General features: G+C 46.3%; 1 protein-coding gene across 6 annotated transcripts in view; it reads left to right on the top strand.

The window, feature by feature from the left end:
- The window catches only part of LOC143767403 (uncharacterized), a 138,164-nt gene that overhangs the window by 118,477 nt on the left and 3,599 nt on the right, over positions 1-16,088 (top strand). The gene's annotated exons all lie outside the window — the stretch shown is intronic.

Here is a 16,088-nt window from a genome sequence, read left to right as displayed (position 1 = left end):
CTATTGTGCTCCATGCACAAGTATAGCATACTAAATATTTTTTCACTAGCTAAATGTGAAACAGCCTGCTGTATCCCACTTTGTCATTTAGTGCTGTGGTGATTTGAAACTGTCTGTAGACATAACGCACATTAAAAACAATTAGAATTTTTCAGTTGCAAAAAGAAACACAGCCTGCTCTTTCAAACTTTGTCATTTTGTTGGGTTGAAATTAAGCTGTCTGCAGATCTCACGCACATAACCAAAACATTTTTTCTGTTGCTAAACGTCATACAAAGTTCAGTTTTTACCATCTAGTGTGTTAGAGGCCTGATCCAGAAGCCACCAAAAAATTATTCTGTTCCTAGTGTATTGCTGCGGGGTTGGTGCAGTGTGACAGACAGGCAGGGACCACAGGAAAGTTCACAGCAAACGTGTTGCCGAGGGCGACTGCACCATCGTATCACGCTGTGGGGTGCCAGGTGTCCTGCTGTGACCTCAAGGCACTCCAGGAGGTCTAATAGGACTCCGTCTGCATCCTGGGGGATACATATTGACCCTCACATCTCCCACCCCCCCCTTCGGTTCAAATACTATGTCCATCAACCTCTGGAACGTGGCTGGGGCCCCAAGAATTCCAAAGTGCAGGACGACATAGTGGTACAGACATTCCTGTGTTATGAAGGCAGTCTCTTCCTTTGTCGACTCCGTAAGAGGCACCTGACAATAACCCTTGGTCAAGCAAATAAGGCAGCCCACTGCAGCGCTGAAACATGCACACATGAAACACGAAAATTGAACTGCATTACTGTACTAGAAATATGAAAAATGAGAGCATTTAGCGCATAAAAATGGCCAGTTTTATGTGTACCTGGTAATCACTTTACGGCATCTCTCTTATACCAGGTCCTACGATTTCCTTTCCTCGCTGAGAATAAACGTCTCCATGTGAATGGGTACCTATGAAAACCTCGTCTTAGATAACATTCTCTCTCTCTGTGGAGGGGTAATGGATCTGCTGCAATTAAAACACCTGTGGCTAGGAGGCGGCGTGCTCGGTCAGAAGGCTAAATAATACATTTGAAAAAAACTGACCGTCACATCCAAACATAGACTAAGTGTGAACAGGTGCTGAACCTAGAGTCACCAACTCTTATATAGTCAAGCAAATAAGGCAGCACACTGCAGCGCTGAAACATGCAAACATGAAACACGAAAATTGTGAACAGTAATGCAGTTCACTTAGTCTATGTTTGGATGTGACTTGTTATGGACCTGGTGGTTAGGAGCACCTGGAATGACCTGATAGTCAAACTGCAAAATAGAGCGAGCTCTGGAAAGTGGGAGCTCTGCTGACCGCAACCCTAATCCTATTATCACACACACTAGAATTAGCCGTGGATCGTGCCTGACTCTGCCTAGACGACTCTTCACAGCCTGAGAGGTAACTACCCCTAAAGAGAAATAAAGCCTCACCTTGCCTCAGAGAAATTCCCCAAAGAGAAAGAGCAGCCCCCCACATATATTGACTGTGAGTTAAGAGGAAGGCACAAACATAGGAATGAGACAGGTTTCAGCAAAGGAGGCCAGTCTTACTAAATAGACAGAAGATAGATAAAGGGATCTTTGCGGTCAGCACAAAAAACTACAAAAAGCCACGCAGAGTGAGCAAAAAACCCCCGCACCGACTCACGGTGCGGTGGTGCCACTCTGCAACCCAGAGCTTCCAGCTAGCGAGACAATATCATGATAGCAAGCTGGACAGAAACTTAGCAGGTACTCAGAAATATATTCAGCACACAAATGAACAACAAAAGAGCTTAGCAGGGACTTGGCTTCTGCTGAAGTAGACAGGTCATCAGGAGATCCAAGTGAGATCTGAACCAGTACTGATACATTGACAGCTGGCATCAAGTAACGATCTGAGCAGAGTTAAATAGAGGAACCAGCCCAGTCCTAAACGATGCAGCTGAGAAAGCCACTTCAAGACCAGCAGCTCCACTTTCAGCCACCAGAGGGAACCCACGTTCAGAACTCACAGAAAAACCATTCCTGACCACAGGAGGGAGTCCGAGAACAGAGTTCACAACAGTGACTGGTGTGTGAAGTGTGTTGTGTGTGATTGTGATACCTGGACAGAAGATCTCCTTTATTGCCTCCAGACATAATATCACTCCCCCTGGTGGAAGAAGACATTACTGCAACGACCAGGACAATTAACAGAATTGGTGTTATCAAGATACCCATACTGTTTAGAGTTGTGATGGAGCACAAAGTTGCTGACTGTCACTTACCCCAGCAGGCCATGGGAATCATTAGAAATATCGGTCTTGTAAAAAATCTTCCTTTCCTCCATCCAGGGTAATATTAGTAATATAGCCCATCTGGTTCATGGGGATGGGGACAACATGGGCCTGTGTGATTTCAAATGCCAGGGCTGAATTTCAGTCCCAGTCCATACCTGCGTGCCCCCAAACAGTTTTCCACCACCTTTAAGGTATCGTCTTACTCGGGAGAAATTGCACAAAAAATTATATGGTCCATTTTATCGGTCGTCCATGACAGCACTACGGAGAGAGGGGATCCGCCCTTCAGGAACAGGAAACCTACAGATACATAAGGGCGGCACCTCTCCCACGCATCAGTTGGTTTCCTGTTCCTGAGAGGACAGGATTCCCTTCAGATACGACTTTGTTTCTCCTATCAACACCCAGGCCGGCTGTCCGACCCAGGTAGCGAGGGGGTCTCCTACCTTGGGCAGTGCGGGTCCCTGGAAGCGCCACGGTGGGTCCGGGTAGGACTCCACGACAGTGAGCGGTGCAGGGTGGAGCGACGTCCGGAGGAGGTCCATCCCCAGTGGTCAGCGAGGTGAGTATGCCCCCCCGGGGTCCGCTCACCCTCCTGGGCCTCGGTCTTCCCCGCCTCTGGTCCCCGTCGGTGCGGTGTGGTGCGGCGCCCTGTGCGCTCCTTTTTGGTCGGCAGGCCGGGGGTCGGGCGCCGGCTTCTGCCGCTTTCGCCGCTGTGCTGCGGCCACGAGCGGCGGTGGTGTAGCGGCGGGCGGCTAGGGGGTCCGGCGACCCTGTCCCCGGCTTCCGGGTGCGTTCCTGAGCCCTCAGGCCGATACCGGAAGTGACGCACAGGGGGCGGGGCCAAAACCGGAAGTTGGACGGCGGCCGTTTTTTTTGCAAAAAACGCCGCTGTCCTGCATGCGGCGGGGGCGGGGGGGGGGGCGGTTGGAGGCGAGGGGGGGGGGCACGGATCTGCAGGTGGAGGAAAAGATTCTGGCCGCACACCTGCACATGTTCCGGATTCAGAGGTGGGCTATATATAGCCGAGCATAACGCTGCAGGGCTGCTTGTGAGCCCATCTGCAGCTATGGATGAGCCGGAAGCTGCCGTCGGTCTGCTGGAGCAGGAGCAGGACAGATCCTCGGAGAAGTCCCATGCGAACCCCCAGCCGAAGGCCTGCGGACGCAGTGACCAGCCCGGTCGCAGACATAAACAGAAGGATCTGGACCGACCCCCCCAGTAATCCGGTACCTACCGCTACTGCCTGGGTAAGAGATCTTCGTGAATGTACCCTGATGCAGTCTTTTCCTATGTTTATTTCCATAGGGGAAAAAAAGCGCTGGTAAAACAAAAAACAAGGAGTGCGCACTATGCACTTGCCCTTTGCCAGACGCCTACCCTAAGAGACTTTGTCAGTCGTGTGTACGGCAGACGGTAGGAAATAAATTGATGGGAACTCTGATAGCGGTAGCGCCAGATAAATTACATAGCCTTTTTCTCCGCTCCCATAGGTGGCGGAAGAGTCTCCTGATTTCACATCAAACCTTAGGGAGATTATCAGGAAGGAGGTGAAAGATTCCCTGAAATCCCTGTCCCGGGAGCCTTCCAAAAGAAGAAGGGAACCTAGCGCCTCAGATTCGGATTCATCCGCTGGCCCTAGTAGGGAGAATGAGTCAGTTCTGTTTCCCATTGGACCAAATGGACAAACTAATTAAATCAGTTAGATCCACCATGGGTGTGGCTGATGAAAGGCCAGAACTCTCTACACAGGACCTAATGTTTGGCGGTCTAGACCCTAAAAAACGTAGGTCTTTTCCGCTCAATGACAAGGTCCAGAACCTCATCAAAAGGGAATGGAAGAAACCAGAGAAGAAAGGCTCTTTTCCACCTGCCTTTAAACGCAGATATCCCTTTGAGGACCCCATGGTGAATACATGGGATAAGGCGCCGAAATTGGACGCAGCGGTGTCTAAGGCATCTAAAAAATCATCTATCCCCTTCGACGACATGGCTTCCCTAAAGGATCCTCTCGATAAGAAGGCTGACTCATTCCTTAAAGGGACATGGGAGATGTCGGCGGGTGCCCTGAGACCTGCTGTAGCCGCGACATGTGCAGCCAGATCGATGATGGTCTGGCTGGATCAGCTAGGGTCTAAGTTGGAAGGCGGTGTTTCCAGAGATTCTATGTTGAAATTCCTGCCAACAATTCAGAATGCCGCTGCCTTTCTCGCGGACGCATCTGCGGATTCGGCAAGAATGGCGGCTAGGGCGGCCGGACTATCAAACGCAGCACGCAGGGCCCTATGGCTGAAATGTTGGCCGGGTGACCTTCAATCCAGATCCCGTCTGTGCTCTATCCCATGCGAAGGGGAATACCTGTTTGGTCCAGTCCTAGACGAACTGCTGGAGAAAGCTGGAGACGAGAAGAAAAAGTTTCCCAATCTACCAACTACCTCTTACAGGCGTCCCATCGCAGTGAAGAGATTCTTTCGGAGGAGACCAGCCAGAGACCAGAGCAGATGGGATGAGAAAAAGAAGAAAGGTACTGGATTTATGTTTGGAGGTGGAGGACGTCAGGAGCCATCCCGTGAGGTCAAAAAACCACCCCAATGACTAGTCGCCCCGGTGGGAGGTAGACTATCTGCCTTCTACCCGGCCTGGTCCAAAATCTCCAGTAGTGATTGGATTTTGGGGATAATAGCTACGGGTCTGCGGCTAGAGTTCTCTTCTATCCCTCAGAACTTCTTCAGAATTACCCCACTCAGGTCCTCTCCAGCAGAACAGGCGGCCCTGGAAGCAGAAGTTCACGACCTGCTCAATAAGAATGTCCTGTCAGAGGTTCCGGAAGGAGAACAGGGTAGAGGATTCTACTCTCCTCTGTTCCTAATAAGTAAACCTGATGGCTCCTTCAGAACAATTATTAACCTTAGGGCTCTTAATAATTTCCTGACCGTCCAATCATTTAAGATGGAAACTATTAACACCGCAATAAAGCTGCTGTTTAAAAACTGCTTTATGGTAGTATTGGATTTGAAGGACGCCTATTACCATATCCCTATTTATGCAGGTCACCAACGATACCTGAGGGTGGCGGTAAGGTTGGATGGGGTAATCAGACACTTCCAGTATAGGGCACTCCCCTTTGGTATATCGGTCGCCCCTCGAGTGTTTACCAAAGTTATGGTGGAAGTTATGGCACACCTGCATGAGTCCAACATTCTAATAATCCCCTACCTGGACGATCTCCTTATCGTAGGTAAAACGGCGGATCACTGTCTGGAACAGTTACATAAAGTGATGTCTGCTCTGGAGCATCTGGGGTGGATGCTAAATGTTAAAAAATCACGCTTACAGCCCATGACGGTGCAGCGATTTTTAGGCCTGACCCTGGATTCCCAGGTTCAGGAATGCCGTTTGCCTCAAGAGAAAATTGATCGCCTGCACCTTCAGGTGCTGAATGCCTCTAAAAACCCCACCATGTCCCTTAGAAGAGCCATGTCTCTGTTGGGCTCTCTCTCGTCCTGTATTCCAGCGGTCCGATGGGCCCAGTATCATACAAGGATACTTCAGGGCGAGGTGCTGGTACAACAAAAAAGGTTGGGGGGATGTCTGGAGAGCCTGATGACCCTATCCCAAGACGCTATTATGTCCCTCGGATGGTGGCTAGACCAAGAGAACCTGTCCACAGGGGTCCCCTGGGAATATAATGTAACTCGTATAGTCACCTCGGACGCTAGCCCTTCTGGGTGGGGGGCTCACATGGGGGATACATTGGTCCAGGGGCTTTGGGATCAGGATCAGATAGAAATGTCTTCCAACCTAAAGGAGTTAACGGCTGTGGAACAGGCAGTTAAATCACTCCTTGTCTATCTACAGGGCCACCACGTGCGGGTATTCTCGGACAATCGGGTCGCCGTGGCATACATAAATCACCAAGGCGGGACTCGTTCCAAATCCCTAATGTGCGTAGCAGATCGTCTATTCCATCTAGCAGAGCAACATCTTCTCTCATTGACGGCTCTTCACATAAGAGGGGCAGAAAACACTACGGCGGATTTCTTAAGCCGCAACACATTGAGGCAGGGAGAGTGGTCCCTGAACGACTCCATCTTCAACCTCATCGTGGAAAGATGGGGTCAACCAGAGGTAGACCTGTTTGCCACAAAAGAAAACAGGAAAGTAGCACAATTCTGCTCTCTCAACCCCAGAGAAAATCCTCTGTCAGTAGACGCCCTCCTCATAGACTGGAACTTCAGGCTAGCCTACGCCTTTCCTCCCCTGTCTCTACTTCCTCTGGTGGTGAGGAAAATCAGGAAGGACAAAGCCACAGTGATAATAATTGCCCCCTTCTGGCCCAGAAGAACGTGGTTTCCATGCCTGAGGGCTATGTCGATATCCGACCCATGGGTCTTGCCAGACATCCCGGATCTCCTATCCCAGGGCCCAGTCTACCATCCTCGGGCGGTTGGCCTTCATCTGACGGCGTGGATTTTGAGCGGGCGCTGTTAAAGGATAGGGGGTTCTCTCCGGGCCTCATTAACACTCTGCTGAAGGGCAGAAAAATAATCACCACAAAGATTTATGTTAGGATCTGGAAGAAGTTCCTTCAAAACTCGGGGGTAATAGCTGGTCAGTCAATACCAATAGACCAGATTTTAGAATTCTTACAGAAGGGGTTGGATATTGGGTTATCCCCAAATACCCTTAAAGTGCAGGTATCAGCCTTAGGGGCCCTCTTTGGCTGCAACATTGATGAATCTGCTGACCCAGTGATTCTCAGCAGAGCGACAAAACGGTCTAGGCCAATGGTGAAGAATAGGGTCATGCCATGGGACCTGAACCTAGTCCTCTCAGCCATGACGGGGCTCCATTTGAGCCAATCGCATCAGCCTCCATTAAAAATTTATCCCTTAAAGTAGCCTTCCTGGTGGCCCTAACATCGGCGCGTAGGTTAGGCGACATCCAAGCATTATCCAGGGTTCCCCCTTACATGCAGCTTAGGGATGATAGAGTGATACTATCCCCTGATCCAGCATATCTTCCTAAAGTAGTGTCCAGGTTCCACAGAACACAGGAAATAGTTCTTCCATCTTTCCTCCCCAATCCTACTAACGATAAGGAAAGGAAGCTACACACTTTAGATGTAAAAAGATGTATCCTGGAATATCTGGCAGTAACTGATCCCTGGAAGATAGGACACGAATAGGGCGTTATCTATCAGGGTAGTAGGAAGGGTCATAGGGCATCGAAATCTACTTTATCTAGATGGATCAGGGAGGCTATCTCGCTGGCATACATCTCAAAGGGCAAGCCGGCGCCTGAAGGTCTGAAAGCGCATTCCACTAGAGCTATGGCCGCTTCGTGGGCGGAAAGATTGGAGGTGTCGATCGACCAAATTTGTAAGGCTGCTACTTGGTCTTCCCCAAACACATTCTATAACCACTATAGATTGAACTTGGGTGCCTCTTCTGACCTCTCTTTTGGTGTAAGGGTGCTGCAAGCTGTAGTCCCTCCCTAGTTAGTTACTCTCTGTAATTCTCTCCGTAGTGCTGTCATGGACGACCGATAAAGTCTTAGTTACTCACCGGTTAACGGTGTTTTTCGGAGTCCATGACAGCACCTGTACATACCGTCCCGTCTTCTTAAGTTCTGGGTGTACACCTCTTCCTTTATTTATATAATTCACGGGTAGTGAATAGTTAGTTATTTATATCATTGTTTATTATGTATGCTATTAACCTTGGTGGTCCTCTTGTGCTCTGTAAACCAACTGATGCGTGGGAGAGGTGCCGCCCTTATGTATCTGTAGGTTTCCTGTTCCTGAAGGGCAGATCCCCTCTCTCCGTAGTGCTGTCATGGACTCCGAAAAACACCGTTAACCGGTGAGTAACTAAGACTTTTCTCCTGTTACCCTTGTGAAAATTTGGGGCAAAATTAAAATTTTTGTTGGAAAAAGTTAAATTTTCGTTTTTTTCCTTCCACATTGCTTTAACCCCTTCACCCCCAAGGGTGGTTTGCACGTTAATGACCGGGCCAATTTTTACAATTCTGACCACTGTCCCTTTATGAGGCTATAACTCTGGAACGCTTTGACGGATCTTGGCGATTCTGACATTGTTTTCTCGTGACATATTGTACTTCATGTTAAAGGTAAAATTTATTCGATATAACTTGCGTTTATTTGTGAAAAAAATGGAAATTTGGCGAAAATTTTGAAAATTTTGCAATTTTCCAACTTTGAATTTTTGTGCCCTTAAATCACAGACATATGTCACGCAAAATACTTAATAAGTAACATTTCCCACATGTCTACTTTACATCAGTACAATTTTGGAACCAAAATTTTTTTTTGTGACGGAGTTATAAGGGTTAAAAGTTGACCAGCAATTTCTCATTTTTACAACACCATTTTTTTTTAGGGACCACATCTCATTTGAAGTCATTTTGAGGGGTCTATATGATAGAAAATACTCAAGTGTGACACCATTCTAAAAACTGCACCCCTCAAGGTGCTCAAAACCACATTCAAGAAGTTTATTAACCCTTCAGGTGTTTCACAGGAATTTTTGGAATGTTTAAATAAAAATGAACATTTAACTTTTTTTCACACAAAATTTATTTCAGCTCCAATTTGTTTTATTTTACCAAGGGTAACAGGAGAAAATGGACCCCCAAAGTTGTTGTACAATTTGTCCTGAGTACGATGATACCCCATATGTGGGTGTAAACCATTGTTTAGGCGCATGGCAGAGCTTGGAAGGGAAGGAGCGCCATTTGACTTTTCAATGCAAAATTGACTGGAATTGAGATGGGACGCCATGTTGCGTTTGGAGAGCCCCTGATGTGCCTAAACATTGAAACTCCCTACAAGTGACACCATTTTGGAAAGTAGACCCCCTAAGGAACTTATCTAGATGTGTGGTGAGCACTTTGACCCACCAAGTGCTTCACAGAAGTTTATAATGCAGAGCCGTAAAAATAAAAAATCATATTTTTTCACAAAAATGATCTTTTCGCCCCCAATTTTTTATTTTCCCAAGGGTAAGAGAAGAAATTGGACCCCAAAAAATGTTGTGCAATTTGTCCTGAGTACGCTGATACCCCATATGTGGGTGTAAACCATTGTTTGGGCGCATGGCAGAGCTTGGAAGGGAAGGAGCGCCATTTGACTTTTCAATGCAAAATTGACTGGAATTGAGATGGGACGCCATGTTGCGTTTGGAGAGCCCCTGATGTGCCTAAACATTGAAACTCCCTACAAGTGACACCATTTTGGAAAGTAGACCCCCTAAGGAACTTATCTAGATGTGTGGTGAGCACTTTGACCCACCAAGTGCTTCACAGAAGTTTATAATGCAGAGCCGTAAAAATAAAAAATCATATTTTTTCACAAAAATGATCTTTTCGCCCCCAATTTTTTATTTTCCCAAGGGTAAGAGAAGAAATTGGACCCCAAAAAATGTTGTGCAATTTGTCCTGAGTACGCTGATACCCCATATGTGGGTGTAAACCATTGTTTGGGCGCATGGCAGAGCTTGGAAGGGAAGGAGCGCCATTTGACTTTTCAATGCAAAATTGACTGGAATTGAGATGGGACGCCATGTTGCGTTTGGAGAGCCCCTGATGTGCCTAAACATTGAAACTCCCTACAAGTGACACCATTTTGGAAAGTAGACCCCCTAAGGAACTTATCTAGATGTGTTTTGAGAGCTTTGAACCCCCAAGTGTTTCACTACAGATTATAACGCAGAGCCGTGAAAATAATTTTTTTTTTTTTCTCAAAAATGATTTTTTAGCCCCCAGCTTTGTATTTTTACAAGGGTAACAGAATAAATTGGACCCCAAAATTTGTTTTCCAATTTGTCCTGAGTACGCTGATACCCCATATGTGGGGGGGAACCACTGTTTGGGCGCATGACAGAGCTCGGAAGGGAAGGAGCGCCATTTGGAATGCAGACTTAAATGGATTGGTCAGCAGCCGTCACGTTGCATTTGCAGAGCCCCTGATGTACCCAAACAGTACAAACCCCCCACAAGTGACCCCATATTGGAAACTAGACCTCCCAAGGAACTTATCTAGATGTGTTTTGAGAACTTTGAACCCCCAAGTGTTTCACTAAAGTTTATAGCGCAAAGCCGTGAAAATAAAAATTCTTTTTTTTTTTTCACAAAAATGATTTTTTTAGCCCCCAGTTTTGTATTTTCACAAGGGTAACAGGATAAATTAGACCCCAAAAGTTGTTGTCCAATTTGTCCTGAGTACGCTGATACCCCATATGTCGGGGGGAACCACTGTTTGGGCGCATGACAGAGCTCGGAAGGGAAGGAGCGCCATTTGGAATGCAGCCTTAAATGGATTGGTCTGCAGGCGTCACGTTGCATTTGCAGAGCCCCTGATGTACCCAAACAGTACAAACCCCCCACAAGTGACCCCATATTGGAAACTAGACCTCCCAAGGAACTTATCTAGATGTGTTGTGAGAACTTTGAACCCCCAAGTGTTTCACTACAGTTTATAATGCAGAGCCGTGAAAATAAAACATCTTTTTTTTCCCACAAAAATGATTTTTAGCCCCCCCAATTTTTATTTTCCTAAGGATAACAAGAGAACTTGGACCCCAGAAGTTGTTGTTCAATTTGTCCCGAGTACGCTGATAACACATATGTTGGGGTAAACCCCTTTTTGGGCGCACGGGAGAGCTCGGAAGGGAAGGAGCACTGTTTTACTTTTTCAACGCAGAATTGGCTGGAATTGAGATTGGACGCCATGTCGCGCTTGGAGAGCCCCTGATGTGCCTGGACAGTGGAAACCCCCCAATTCTACCTGAAACCCTAACCCAAACACACCCCTAACCCTAATCCCAACGGTAACCCTAACCACACCCCTAGCCCTGACACACACATAATTCTAATCCCAACCCTAATCCAAACGTAAATGTAATCCAAACCCTAACTTTAGCCCCAACCCTAACTTTAGCCCCAACCCTAACTTTACCTCCAACCCTAGCCCTAACCCTAACCCTACCCCTAACCCTAAACGTGACTGAAATACGTGGCACTGAAATACGTGGCACTGAAATACGTGGCACTGAAATACGTGGCACTGAAATACGTGGCACTGAAATACGTGGCACTGAAATACGTGATACGTGGCACTTAAATACGTGGCACTGAAACACGTGGCACTGAAATACGTGGCACTGAAATACGTGGCACTGAAATACGTGGCACTGAAATACGTGGCACTGAAATACGTGGCACTGAAATACGTGATACGTGGCACTTAAATACGTGGCACTGAAACACGTGGCACTGAAATACGTGGCACTGAAATACGTGGCACTGAAATACGTGGCACTTAAATAAGTGGCACTGAAATACGTGGCACTGAAATACGTGGCACTGAAATACGTGGCACTGAAATATGTGATACGTGGCACTTAAATACGTGGCACTGAAACACGTGGCACTGAAATACGTGATACGTGGCACTGAAATACGTGGCACTGAAATACGTGGCACTGAAATACGTGGCACTGAAATACGTGCAACTGAAATACGTGGTACTAAAATATGTGGCACTGAAATACGTGATACGTGGCACTGAAATACATGGCACTGAAACACGTGGCACTGAAATACGTGATACGTGGCACTGAAATACATGGCACTGAAATACGTGGCACTGAAATACGTGGCACTGAAATACGTGGCACTATGACTGTCAGAAAATGTTCATTAAACGGTTAGGGGTGAGGTTAGGGGTAGAGTTAGGGTTAGGGTTTGGATCCCTTTATCACCTTGATGGTGGTGGGTGGCTTTTCAGTGTGTTTTCTGTTTTTTTTCGATAAAAATGCATGCGTTTTTAACGCAAACAAACGCATGTGCTTAAAAACGCAAGAAAATACTGCAGGTTGTATTTCTGAAAATGAACGCATGCAGAAAAAAAACGCATGCGTTTGAAAACGCGACCAAACGCGTACAAAAAAACCGCATGCGTTTTCAATGTTAAATATAGGGAAAAAACGCATGCGTTTTTTTGTGCAAAAAACGCTGCAGACAAAAACGGAAGTGTGAAACCAGCGACGCTTTTTATAGCAAAAAAGTTTTTGCGTCTCCACATTTTGAGACCTATAATTTTTCCACATTTGCTCCACAGAGTCATGTGAGGTCTTGTTTTTTGCGGGACGAGTTGACGTTTTTATTGGTAACATTTTCGGACACGTGACCGTTTTTGATCGCTTTTTATTCCGATTTTTGTGAGGCAGAATGACCAAAAACCTGCTATTCATGAATTTCTTTTGGGAGAGGCGTTTATACCGTTCCGGGTTTGGTAAAATTGATAAAGCAGTTTTATTCGTCGGGTCAGTATGATTACAGCGATATCTCATTTATATCATTTTTTTTATGTTTTGGCGCTTTTATACGATAAAAACTATTTTATAGAAAAAATAATTATTTTGGTATCGCTTTATTCTCAGGACTATAACTTTTTTTATTTTTTTGCTGATGATGCTGTATGGCGGCTTGTTTTTTGCGGGACAAGATGACGTTTTCAGCGGTACCATGGATATTTATATCAGTCTTTTTGATCGCGTGTTATTCCACTTTTTGTTCGGCGGTATGGTAATAAAGCGTTGTTTTTTGCCTCGTTTTTTTTTTTTTTTTCTTACGGTGTTTACTGAAGGGGTTAACTAGTGTGGCAGTTTTATAGGTTGGGTCGTTACGGACGTGGCGATACTAAATATGTGTACTTTTATTGTTTTTTTTTTTAATTTAGATAAAGAAATGTATTTATGGGAATAATATTTTTTTTTTTTTTTCATTATTTTGGAATATTTTTTTTTATTTTTTTTTACACATTTGGAAATTTTTTTTTTTACTTTTTTACTTTGCCCCAGGGGGGGACAATACAGATCGGTGATCTGCCAGTTTGCATAGCACTCTGACAGATCACCGATCTGCGAGAAGTACAGGCTGCTTCACAGTGCCTGCTCTGAGCAGGCGTCTGTGAAGCCACCTCCCTCCCTGCAGGACCCGGATCCGCGGCCATCTTGGATCCGGGTCTGGAGCAGGCAGGGAGGGAGGTAAGACCCTCGCAGCAACGCGATCACATCGCGTTGCTGCGGGGGGCTCAGGGAAGCCCGCAGGGAGCCCTCTCCCTGCGCGATGCTTCCCTGCATCGCCGGCACATCGCGATCATGTTTGATCGCGGTGTGCCGGGGGTTAATGTGCCGGGGGCGGTCCGTGACCGCTCCTGGCACATAGTGCCGGATGTCAGCTGCGATATGCAGCCGATACCCGGCCGCGATCGGCCGCGCTCCCCCCGTGAGCGCGGCCGATCGGCTATGACGTACTATCCCGTCGGCGGTCATACGGGCCCACCCCACCTCGACGGGATAGTACGTCAAATGTCGGGAAGGGGTTAATTCCTGTGAAGTACCTGAATGGTTAATAAATTAATGTAGTTTTTAGCACTTATATTGGTGCAATTTTTAAAATGGTGTCATTTTTGGGTACTTTGTCATATAGGCCCCTCAAAGTCAGTTCAAATGTGATGTGATGCCTTAAAAAATTTGGTTTTGTAAATTTTGTTGGAAAAGTGAGAAATCGCAGATCAACTATTAACCCTTCTAACTTCCTAACAGAAGAAATGTTAAAAAATGATGCTGTAAAGTAGACGTAAATGTTGTTTATTAACTATTTTTGACAAATTCCGATATTTTCACAAATAATGCAGAAATATCTACCTAAATTTACCGCTAACAGTGTAAAATAAAGAATCAAAATAAAAAATATTGATATACTCACCCTCGGACGCACCCTGGTACTAACTGCCAGCCTTCCTTCCTAAGAATGAGCGCGTGAATGACCTGCGGTGACGTCACGGCTTGTGATTGGTCGCGTGAGTGGTCACATGGGCGGCCGCGACCAATGACAAGCCGTGACATCTAAGGCCCTTCACACGCTCATTCTTAAGAAGGAAGGCTGCCGGAAAGAAGCAGGGCGTGTCCGAGGGTGAGTATATACCGAATAGGAATATACTCACCCTCGGCTTCTTTCCGGCAGCCTTCCTTCCTAAGAATGAGCGCGTGAAGGGCCTTAGATGACGTCACGGCTTGTCATTGGTCACGGCCGCCCATGTGACCGCTCACGCGACCAATCACAAGCCGTGACCTCACCGCAGGTCATTCACGCGCTCATTCTTAGGAAGGAAGGCTGGCAGTTAGTACCAGGGCGCGTCCGAGGGTGAGTATATCAATATTTTTTATTTTGATTCTTTATTTTACACTTATATATGGATCCCAGGGCCTGAAGTAGAGTTTCCTCTCCTTCAGATCCTGGGAACCATAGTATCCCATTGCACTGATACTATGGTTGTGAGTGGAGAGGGAAATGACATACACAGAAATGAAAACAGATTTTAGCAAAGGAGGCCTATACTAATCTAGATAGATAGAATAGAAAAGGATACTGTGCGGTCAGTATTAAAAACTAAAAATCCACACAGAGTTTACAAAAATAATCTCCACACCGACTCATGGTATGGAGAGGGCAAATCTGCTTCCCCAGAGCTTCCAGCTAGCCTGAATATATCATAGTGACAAGCTGGACAAAAAGAAACATAACATGAGCTGAGCAATAAAGTCCAAAGAAAATGGACAACCAAAGAACTAGCAAGAACTTATCTTTTGCTTAAATGGACAGGCCATCAGAGAAATCCAAGGAGAGATCTGAATCCAACCTAGAACATTGACAGCTGGCATGAACTGAAGGCCAGAGCCAAGTTAAATAGCAAGGCTAGGAGAGACGATAAGTGAAAGCAGCTGCTACAGCAAAACTCAAGGAGCAGCAGCACCACTCGAAACCACCAGAGGGAGCCCAAGGGCAGAACCCACAAAAGTACCATTCACAACCACAGGAGGGAGCCCAAGAACGGAATTCACAACAGAGGCCTTTATGTATAGTGTACATTGTTTCTGCTGTGATTGTACTTACCAGTAAGGTGGAACAAGGTGCCATCAGCTCAGTACTTGACAAAACCAGACAGTGAGTCCAAAGTGTCAAACACAAGATGGTGGTGAAACTATGTGGCAATACTTTATTGAACCACCAACAGACAATAGCATATAGTACAGTCCCAGAAAATACAGAAGATGAGTCAAGTTAGTCTCACCCTTCTGCTGGCTCACTCTGATTAGATCAACTGTGACTTCAGGGCTTCCAGTGCCAACTAACCCAACCATTGGCACCCTGCTTTTGGCAGGCACCCACCGAGAGAAGGTGACAAACTTTAAGAATCTGACCATCCATTCAGGTACATGGCCAGGTGACCGGTTGGTCCCAATCTGGCTTCTCTGAATGTCTCCATTAGGCCAGGTGTCAGGAGAAGCCAGGTATGAACTACCCGAGCGTCTCCATGGGTTTAGTAATGTTCAATGGAGTAGATTTGTATTCCTCCAGCTGGGGCCGTAGTCCCTTAAACTGGCATCCTGTATAATCTCAAATCTGTATTCCTCTTGGTGGAGCCATGGTGTGTTCGCTGCTGTTCTGTAGCGTCTCTGCAGAAGTGTAGGTGTCCTCCAGGCCATCATCAACAGGTCAAGGGGAAGGTGGGATGAGGACAACTTTCATTGTTCGAGTATTCAAATAATCTGTAAAGTTTGATCCTCACTTTTTGGAGGTCAACATGCCACATGGACTGTTACAATGAGTAATCAATATATTAGCAAAAATCAATTGTTCAATTACCCTGTGTCGCTGTTATCCAAAGATAGCAACATAATAAGCTATAGGAGCTGATTATAAAAACAGCCATTC

Source organism: Ranitomeya variabilis, chromosome 4, assembly GCF_051348905.1.
Source record: "Ranitomeya variabilis isolate aRanVar5 chromosome 4, aRanVar5.hap1, whole genome shotgun sequence".
In the NCBI taxonomy this organism is placed as follows: domain Eukaryota; kingdom Metazoa; phylum Chordata; class Amphibia; order Anura; family Dendrobatidae; genus Ranitomeya; species Ranitomeya variabilis.
Note: the sequence above shows the minus strand (reverse complement) of the source record. Positions and strands in the feature narration are given on the sequence as shown.